At 34.7% G+C, this 11,237-nt stretch overlaps 1 pseudogene; it reads left to right on the plus strand.

The window, feature by feature from the left end:
• The first annotated feature begins 5,004 nt into the window (after nucleotides 1-5,004).
• LOC132303061 (probable nucleoredoxin 1) lies at nucleotides 5,005-10,094 on the plus strand (annotated as a pseudogene).
• The last annotated feature ends 1,143 nt before the right edge of the window (nucleotides 10,095-11,237 follow it).

An 11,237-nucleotide genomic window follows, 5' to 3' on the forward strand; every position in this document is an offset into this window, starting at 1 on the left:
CAAACACACTGTTCTTTTAGATGTGATCTTCTCCACCTCAGCACACTTCTTGAAACATTGATAACGACAAGGAGAACTCCTAACATACTTCACTACTTCACGAATCTTAATGATGGAACTACTCACCTCGTCAATTCCATCCTTCACTATCAAATTCAAGATGTGTGCAAAACACCTTACATGGAACATCTTACCCTCCAATAACAACCCATTGCGCTTATTGAACTTCCTCTTCAAAGTTGAAACTGCCGTATCATTACAACTTGCATTGTCAACAGTTAACGTGCAAAGTTGATCAATTCCCCACTCTAACAAACAACCTTCAACAGCTTGTGCAATGATGTCACCATTATGTGGAGTTGGAACCACACGAAAATTAATAATTTTTTTTTGTAACCTCCAATCTTTATCAATATAATGTGCCGTAAGACACATATAGCCAAGATTTTGGATGAAAGTCCACAAATCAGTGGTAAGACAAATTTTTGAAGCTGATGACTCAAGAATCCATCTAAGTTTGCATTTCTCAGCTTCATATAGATTATTGCAATCTTTTGTCATAGTAGTTTGAGAAAACAACTTAAATTTTGGCTGTAACACACTTAAAAACCTTTTAAAATAAGTTTTCTCCACAAAACTAAAAGGAAGTTCTTCAGCAATAATCATTCTTGCAAGCTCTCTGCGACAGTCTTCTTGGTCAAACTTCCAATTACTAACACCAGAACCATCCCCTCCAAAACTTAAGATTTTTTGAGTAGGGTCTTTATTACCATCATACTTAGAACAGACTCCTAAGTGTTGAATTAGAGTGCTAGTTCCATTCTTAGTAGGACAGCTATATAAGCCCCCACAATAATTGCAATTAGCCTTATCAGAAGCCCCCTCCCCTCCCTTCTTTCTTCTGTTTTGTGAAATGATTCCACACCTCAGATTTTGGTAAATAACTCTTTTTTTGCAAAGTTGGCATGGTTTTTATTGTGGCTTCATTTGTTGCCTTTGTCTCTTTCTTTTTCACCATCCCAAATTTTCAATACTTCTAAAACGTATGTGTGAAAAAAATAAAAATAAAAAATGCTCAGTAAATCAATAATAGCAAATTGTGTGTATATATAAATTTCTACTTCAATAAGCAAGACAAAACAACAATAACAAGAATAGGGGTTGGATTTTTGAACAATCTAAAATTTAAAAAAAAATAAAATTTGCAAAACAAGAATTACAGTCTTACAACCTTGATTAGTTGATTTAGAAAAAGAAAAAAAATTAAAAAATTAAAACAAAACCTATACATACAAGTTAGCATTGCAGAGAGAGAGGGGGGGCAAGCTTGAGAGTTAAGAGCAAATCAATAATAACAGATTGTGTTTTTTATATAAATTTATACTTTAATATGCAAGACAAAACAACAATAACAAGAAATTGCAATGGATTCAACTCATTAAAACAAAAAATAAATAAATAATCTGTAGTACCTATCGATATGACAGCAGACGATGACGAAGGACGGCAGTCACGGCAGGACAGAGGACGGTGGCGAATAGGGGTCTGAGATTTGGAAAAAAACCATACCTACAAGTTAGCAGTTGGAGGGAGAGAGGGGGAGGCGAACGGTGAATCTGATCTAGAACAACAAGCGATGGAAACTGAGAAAAGGGGATCCAATCTAGAACAACAAGCATGGAAAGTGGAAACTGAGAAGAGGGGAGGCGGAGTGTTTTTTTTTTTTGGAAAGGACTTAGGTGAGGCAGCCTTTGAAGTAAGGTAAGGTCCGTAAGGATATAAGGAACGTAGGGTTTCTAACTTTCTATATACCAAAAACAGTCTTCTCTTTTTTCTTTTTTCTTTTTTTAAGTGTTAGACTAATTCTTTCCTTAATAATACAATAATAAATTTTTATTTTTATTATGTATATATATATAATTATATATAAAGCCAATGTTTCAGTTTTGATTATTTTTTGTTGATTTATGTTTTCATTGCGACATGCCATGCTTATTAGGAGATACCATATATATATATATATATATATATATATATGTATGATTATATTAGTCTTACTATTAATCTTGGTAAATAAAAATTTACTACTTAAGTAAATATAATAATAATAGGACTTATTTAAAAATATAATAAAATCTATTTAAAAATAGAAGGTAATTAACTACTTAGAAAGTTGTAAATAGAAGGTAAAAATTTACTCGTCAATATAATAATAATAGGACCTATTTAAAAATATAATAGGACCTATTTAAAAATAGAAGGTAATTAACTATTTGGAAAGTTGTAAATAGAAGGTAATGAACTATTTAGAAAGTTGTAATCTCCTTTCTAGATTGCATACTTGTAAAGACTCTTTATATATAATTAGATTGTATATCCCATTCGTTTATACTTTATACGTAAAAGATTGTGTCTTTGATCATTAATATACATCAGGACTCTTTATATATAATTAGATTGTGTATCCCTTTCGTTTATACTTTATATATAAAAGATTGTTTCTTTAATCATTATTCATTAATATACATCTATTACTTTGACAGGCATTAGTGATTAAAGTTAATGATCTATCTGACTATTTGACACTCATAAACAAAAAAACAAAAAGAGAAATAAAAAAAAAAAAATGCAAAGTATTGAAAAATTATAAAATAATTTATAATTTTTTTTATGGCCCGTAAAAAAAATATATATATTCAATAGAAATAACCTTTTTATTTTTTGGATCTTATCAAAAAAGATAATTTATTCAATACAAATAATTTTTTTTTTTTGAATCATCTTTTTTCATATATATATGTTTTTTGAATCTTGACAAAAGATATAAATATTAGATATAAGGAGAGGAAATTTGAAAGGGTTATTGTGTCATTTAAAAAGTAATAATCATTTAGTTGTAAAGTTAAGGTTATAATTGACATTTCATTTAAGATTGTAGTGTAAGTGTAGAAAAACGGATGCAAATATGGTCTTCCTTATAATTTTATATTAGGTATATATTACTAGTATTTATATTTTTACTAAGCAAAATATTTCACAAGGACTGTTGGAGCAGAAATGGTAATGCCTAGTTCTTTCCTCTAATAGGTCCAGCGTTCAAATCTCTTACGTCCTTATATTTTTGTGTTTACTAGAAGTACTCTGAATGTGACAGGTTGGGCGGGCTTCATTTTCGTTTCGGGCGGGTTCGGGTTGGACTTCGGGCTTCATAACATATCTACCCGAGCCCGGCCCGAATTGAATTCGGGCCGGGCTGGGCTCGGGTAAATTCGGGTTGGGCCCCCCCGAGTTGCAGCCCTAGTTGTTACAAAAGTGAAAGTTTTTATGTTTTAAAATCGGGTTATATTTTGTGTTGGATCCCTGTCGACACGAATTTTGATCATTGGGCCAAGTATGAGCTCACATACTCCCTCAATGACTGAATCATTTGTGTCTAAAAAAAGGTTTGGGTCATCGGGTTGAATATGGGTTAAGTAGCCCATTTTATATCCAAATCCATTTATGACCTGTCATAGATGGGTTCACTGGCGGATCCAGAGGTGGGCTCTGGTGGGCTTGAGCTCACAAAAAAAAAAAATAATAATAGTACTAGCCTATCCCAAAATAGATTAGTCCACCCCATTATACATTTTTGGATCCACCCTTAAATGGGTTGTTAATAGGTTTATGACCCATTTATAACTTGCCCATTTATAAGTCGCCCAAAACTACCCAATTGTAAAGTGTAAACATCCGCGTGGCCGCTCAAAGAATGTTAAATAAAGTCGTTACTGCACAACTGTGTTTGGCACAGTTTTAGAATTGATACTGTGAAATTGAAATAATTTAAGTTTCAACTAACTAATTGAAATATTAATTAGTTTGTGAGGTTCAGATGGAAACATACAGGATGGTCGGCCAAAGCAGACCATGCTTTATGATTTCAACTCGTGAATCGTGATTAGCTAAGCAAGAGTAGGTAAGGCTTTGTCATGCAATGGGAACATCCAAAGACTTGAGAGCAAAGAAAGGTACCGAATGAAAAGCTCTAAAGAGGACAACAAACAATGACAATGGGTAATAAAAAAACATTAATCTTATGTAGGACCCATTCTTTATTAGATGATGTAATTTATTCTTTATCTATTAGTCTTCTATAATTCTTTACATAGAACTAGAGAAGTCTTCTATATTTCTTTCTAATATATATATATATATATATATACTAAGATAAGATTATGTAAAAATAAAAAGTATTTATTAATCCTATACAGAAATATGTATAGTTTTGGCATAATATGTATATGTATATATGGAAAAAATTTGGAGTTAAAATTTTTTTTTAAAAAAATAAGGTAAATTATAGTGACACTCTAGGTTTGCTTAAAAGACAAATAGATACAACTTAGAGAAAGTGTGATGCACTGCCCTAGATTTACAAACTTGAATAATGACACCCCATTTTATAAATAAGTAACCAAATGCAGCCTTAAATGACATAAAATATCTAATATGCCCTAAGATATATTTTCATCCTCACCAAAGATGACCAAATTACTCTCTCACGTCATCTTTCTCTCTCATCTCTCTTTCAATCCTCGTTGGTCACTCAAAGCCAAAAATTAAAAATAGCTTTACTCTCTCGTTCAAAAAATTTTGAGGTTAAAAAAAAAAAAAAAAAATTATATTCTCTTCTTTCTATATATAAATGTAAATTTTCAAAAATAAAACAGAAAATAATTAAATTGAAATTATTTATTACATTTGGTGTGTCCAATTATTTTGACTCGTCAATTTAATTATTATTATTATTATTATTGTCCATTGTCCATGTGTTAACAGTGTTATTATAGTACCCAAAAAAAAAAAACGTGCAGGTGATAATGACCAGACATTAATGGAAATCGTATAGCTTTGAAAGCATTTGCAGAAAAGGAGGGGGAGCTGGGGCCAGCAGGTTGACTCCAACACCGGCCCAATTTCAAGTCTTTGCCTTGCCTTCATCACCAAGTATTTTTGTATTAAACACTTAAAAAAAAAAAGGTAAAATAAACAACAATTTGATGAAGGAACCAACCAAGAAAGCATCAATATATAGATATATATATATATATATAGGAATAATCATCAACCCCAAGCAACACTCAGTATAAGCTAGAGAAGTTCAAGAAACAAATGGCTAACGCCAAAAACGACACCGTCTCTCACGATCTCCTCTCTCTTCTCTCCTCAGAAGAAAGGGACTTTCTTATCCGCAACAATGGTGACCAGGTACAACGTTAATTGTCTTACTTACCATGTTTAATTTCTTGTTTTTTTTTTTTTTTTTTTTTTTTTCTTGTTATAATCTCCAATCGATGATCTTTCATGGGTAATAATAAACTGATGCATTTTATCATCTTTAGATGCTTTTCTTTTCTCAGTTTCCCAAACAGAGGAGAGAAGAGAAGAGAAGAGAACTAATATAAATTTCTCAATTTTAACTTGTCTTGTGAAATAAACTAATATAAATTTCTCAATTTTTTATGTGAAATAAACTGATTCTACTTTTTATGATCTTTTCTTGCTTTTGTTTGTTTTACATATATTGTACTTATTAGTAGCTAAAAAAGTGCTTTGATATCAAATTGATAAAAGACAATATAGAAGAGGAGAAGAAATTAGGGTAAAGAAAATTTGTATCTCAATATTTATAAAAAATTACCACTTGAATTTATGGAACCCTATATATATATACACACACACATTTCATATACATAGGCAACTAAAATGAAATCCTAATCAAACACTAATTCAAAAGTTAACAAATCTTATACATAAGGAAAATCATATTACAAAAAAAAAAATATATATATATATATATATATATATATATATAGTGGTTAGATAAATACTCACACACACTCCCCCAAATGTCCACTATGGGCTCAAGCCCTCAACTCTCCTTTGAGGAAAAAGAGGTTATATCAGTTGTATTAATGGTCAAGTGCAGTGTTGTTAAAGGTGCGCCTAGGCTCGAGGCGCAGGTCTAGCGCCTGTTGTTATCCCAGGCTCACTGATATTTACTAGGCGCGCGTCTCGGTTGTGCCTCGTCCTATTTGGCTTGGTGCGCCTAGGCGCGCCTCGCTGTTTTTTGTTTTTTTTTTTTGAATGATTGTTCTATCTCTTGAGCCAAGAAGGGTACTTTTGGCAACTTAATAAACAAATAAGAAAGCCTAAGCATATTAGAGAAGGATTTTTTGTTCAAAATAATAAACAAAAAAGAAAGTCCAAGACCGAACATAGAAAGAGTGAGACTGTGAGAGCAATGACAAAGCCCTAGTGGCAGAGACGAATGACGAAGCCATATCAGTTCTTCTCCTCTACTCCTCTCTCCTCTCTTCTCCTCTACTCCTCTCTTCTCATCTTTGCTTACTTCTTTCTCTCCGTCTAGTTCTTTTCTCTTTCTTTTTTTTTTTGGGGGCTCTATTTTTTTCTCCTTTTTCTCATCTACTTCTGTCTTCATCTACTTCTTTTGTCTCTGCCTCTTATTTTTATTTATTTTTTTGGCTCTATTTTTTTTTTTTTTTTTTTTCTTTTCTTGTTAACAAATTTTTTTTAATAAATTTATTTCTTTTTGTACTCTGTTTTGCCTTTCAAGGAAACAAATTTGTGCTATGTTTTATGGTTCTTGAATGCTTATATAGTTGATGGATTTACTTTTTTATATTTGATATTAATTTTTAGAATATTGATATGACTTGTGAGATATGAATGTTATTATGGTAGTTTAAAATTTTAATTATGCGTCTCACTTCACTCAAGCGCGCGTCTCGCCATGCGCCTTATGCCTAGGCTTCAAAGAACCTCTAGTGCCTTGGTTCGCCTTGAGCCTTTAATAACATTGGTCAAGTGGTTGAAAGGAAAATCTCAATAATAATAAACTAAATATAACTCGTAATATTTTCACTCTCCCCATATCCAAGCATTGGTGACACTCGTGTGCAAATTGTGTTTTGATCTCTATAACATATCCACCTACTTCGTGCCAAATCTGAAAAAAAAGTGGATACATGTAAATTAAAGGAGCTAATCACTAAAATGGTAAGCCTCCCGCACTTTTATCTCCTTGTGATTGGAATTAATGGAAAAGTGAAGTGCGAATATTATTTCCAAATTTAAGCTGTAGTGTAGTGTAATTAGTGCTATATCAATTATACTATCTGTCAAAAAGAAAAATTATATGATCTATTAAATGGATGTGATATTTACAGGCTAAAATAGGTAATTTGGTTGGAAAGATAGTAGGATTATATTTCTCTGGTTCATGGTGTGGTCCATGTTGCCATTTTACCCCAACTTTGGTGGAAGTCTATGAAGAACTCTCAACTAAAGGTGATTTTGAAGTCGTCTTCATTTCGTCCGATGAAGATGATGAATCATTTAATGGCTACTTTGCCAAAATGCCATGGCTTGCCATTCCATTTTCTGATACTGAGATGCGTAAACGCATCAAAGAGTTGTTTAAAGTCATTGGGATCCCTCATCTTGTTATCCTTGACGGTACTGGTAAGGTTTCATCTGATCAAGGGGTTAGAGTTATTAGAGACTATGGTGCTGAGGCTTAGCCATTTACGCCCGAAAGAATCAACATCTTGAAAGAGGAAGAAGAGGCCGCGAAGAGGGAACAATCCTTGAAGTCTATCTTGGTTTCTAGCTCCCGCGATTTTGTGATTTCAAATGATGGTAATAAGGTAATGTTTTTGTTCATTTATTGCTAAGTCTGCCCTAGGCCTAGTTTTTGTAGTATGTCCAATGAGTCCAATGGCATTGTCAATGATCTTCACTATGTTTATCATCAGATTCCTGTACCAGAGCTTGAAGGAAAGATGGTTGGCCTGTATTTCTTCATAAGTTCTCACGGAGAATGCCTTGAATTTACCACGAAACTTGCGGAGGTTTACAAGAAACTCAAGGAGAAAGGAGAGAACTTTGAAGTTGTGTTAATATCTCTAGATGATGAAGATGAAGAGTTCAAACAAGAATTTGGAAAGATGCCATGCTTAGCCTTGCCTCTAAAGGACAAGAGCTGCAAAAAGCTTGTCCGATACTTTGAGCTTAGCGCGCTTCCTACACTTGTTGTAATCGGTCCAGATGGGAAGACGCTGAACTCCAATGTGGCTGAACTTATTGAAGAACATGGTGTTGAAGCCTACCCTTTTACACCGGAGAGGCTTGTTGAGCTCGCTGAGATAGAGAAGGCAAAACTTGAATCACAAACTCTAGAGTCAATTTTGGTCACTGAGGATCGTGATTTTGTGATTTCAAATGATGGTAATAAGGTAATGTTTTTGTTCATTTATTGCTAAATCTGCCCTAGGCCTAGTTTTTGTAGTATGTCCAATGAGTCCAATGGCATTGTCAATGATCTTCACTATGTTTATCATCAGATTCCTGTACCAGAGCTTGAAGGAAAGATGGTTGGCCTGTATTTCTTCATAAGTTCTCACGGAGAATGCCTTGAATTTACCACGAAACTTGCGGAGGTTTACAAGAAACTCAAGGAGAAAGGAGAGAACTTTGAAGTTGTGTTAATATCTCTAGATGATGAAGATGAAGAGTTCAAACAAGAATTTGGAAAGATGCCATGCTTAGCCTTGCCTCTCAAGGACAAGAGCTGCAAAAAGCTTGTCCGATACTTTGAGCTTAGCGCGCTTCCTACACTTGTTGTAATCGGTCCAGATGGGAAGACGCTGAACTCCAATGTGGCTGAACTTATTGAAGAACATGGTGTTGAAGCCTACCCTTTTACACCGGAGAGGCTTGTTGAGCTCGCTGAGATAGAGAAGGCAAAACTTGAATCACAAACTCTAGAGTCAATTTTGGTCTCTGAGGATCATGATTTTGTGATCAGAAAAGGTGGTTCTGAGGTATATTTTTTAACTTCTCTTTTCAGAAATCAAGGGTTTTCTGAAAATTGTTTTCCGATAGCATGGTTAAAAATAAAATATTAGTTCTCTAGAAACTCTTCTCTCTCATTTTCAAAATTTTGAAATCAAACAAGTTCCAAATCTTAATAAATGTGTATATTGCCAATTACACAATTGGTGCGAGTGATGGATCTTTGTTGTCTGTGGTTTGTTCTTGGTTAGGTCCCTGTATCTGAACTTGTTGGAAAGAACATCCTCCTCTATTTCTCAGCACATTGGTGTCCTCCGTGCCGCACTTTTCTGCCTACACTTATCGCAGCCTACCACGAGATAAAGGCAAAAGATGATGCATTTGAAGTTATTTTCATCTCAAGTGATCGCGATCAATCCGCTTTCGATGACTTCTTTTCAGGCATGCCATGGTTGGCTCTCCCTTTTGGTGATAAGAGGAAGGCGTTCCTCCACCGCAGGTTCAAAATCAGAGGCATTCCTGCTGCCATAGCCATTGGATCTAGTGGACTGACAGTCACTACACAAGCCAGGCAGCTCTTAGAATCTCATGGCGCAAACGCCTATCCCTTCACCGACGATCGTATCAAGATATTGGAGGAAAGGATTGATGAAATCGCAAAGGGGTGGCCTGATAAGGTGAAAGACGAGCGCCATGTGAAGCATGAGCTCACGCGCACTCGTAGGAATGGTTATATCTGTAACGGCTGTAGGGAGTCGGGACATGGTTGGTCCTTTTATTGTAAGGAATGTGACTTTGATCTCCATCCCAAGTGTGCTCTAAAGGATGATCAGAAGATTCAGGAGGAGAATGGTGAAGGGGGTACTGCAAAAGCGGAGGGGGGATGGACCTGTGAAGGCGGTGTGTGCCGTAAAGCATGAGGAAGCCATATCTAGCATTTGCACATGAATCATGGAGCTTACTTTAACAGTTTGTGATGCTCTATATAAGGGGTCTTTGTAGATTGTATGAAGATATGTGTGTGTGTGTGTGTGAAGATGTGTCTGGGAAGTGAATAAAAGTGTGAGACATCTGTAGATTGTGTGAAGATGTGTGTGTGTGAAGATGTGTTTGGGAAGTGAATAAAAGTGTGAGACATGGTTGGATCATGATGACATGATCTATAAGTACTAGTTGTTCAATGAAACTTGAAATTGTCTTAATGTTTGATTGGTTTATGTTCTTGATCTGTATTCTGTACCCGGAGCTAGAGGAATGTGGAGTTTAGGTTAGCTCATATTTAGCGTAACTATCATGTTTAGTCTTAAATGGGTTATATTATGCAGATTAAAACGAGAACTTGGTCTCATCTCACGTTCACGAGTGAGCTCTGAATCTTTCAATTAATTTGAAATGTAATTTTTACTGGGCAGCTCCAAATTTTCAATTAATCTGGTTTTCATATGACGTAAACACATTACTCAAAATTCAAAAATGATGCACATCTACCTGAGCAACCAAACTAATGTTCTCACATATTTTCACAGAGGTTTTACCTCCAGAGAGAAGAGGCTTAATTCTTATGTCAGGTGCAGTTTTGTCCTATGAAGCTGGATCCATTGTTGTAATAGCACCCTGCTGTGGACAGCTAAGATAAGATCATCCACACCTGTGGATGATCTTAGCCGTCCCCCCTGCTATATAAACACGGCAGCAGAGGATCCGTGATATTTGTCCTATACAGCGAACAAATGATGATATATGTACCTGTTCACAGTATTCTCAACTCTTCTGTACAAAAGCATCAAGTAACTAAAGAAAAAAGAACTAAAATTAGAAAATAAAAGACAGACAAAAGAAATGTTTGTAGACTTGAACGATATTATTGAATTCCCATCATATTCATATCCTCATATAAAAAGTACATGAAATAAGTTACACTGCTTCATCTTGAAAAGCTGTTTCTTCTTTCAAAAAAGAAAAAGAGCGAAGGGGAAAAGCACAACACTGCTCCAGAAAAGTGGGAACACCGAGAATGTGTTCTTGTTTCATGCAATAATATAAATAATTCTAATAATTTGTATTCGATGTGTTTTGTGGTCAAGTAGGTGTTATCAATGCTTATGGGTTAATCCCATAGAACAAATCTAGGAGAAGGGGATAGATAATCAGACAGAGATGTTATGGAAACATTCCATGTCATTGAGCAAATCTTATCTCCCACGTGCTATGGTTTCATTTTCATTCAAATTCCCAGGTAGTGTGGCTGCGAATCTTATCTCCCACGTCTTAAGTATAGTATTGGGGTCATTCCGCTAACTAATTGGCCGTCAAGTCATCAAGACCCTGATTTTCATAGCTCACGAACGCGCCTACTGCTCCAAGAAACCCTTCATGCC

The sequence above is a fragment of the Cornus florida genome, unplaced genomic scaffold (assembly GCF_030987335.1).
Source record: "Cornus florida cultivar Cherokee Brave unplaced genomic scaffold, ASM3098733v1 CherokeeBrave_3.0.0_Hap2_Chr04, whole genome shotgun sequence".
NCBI lineage: Eukaryota > Viridiplantae > Streptophyta > Magnoliopsida > Cornales > Cornaceae > Cornus > Cornus florida.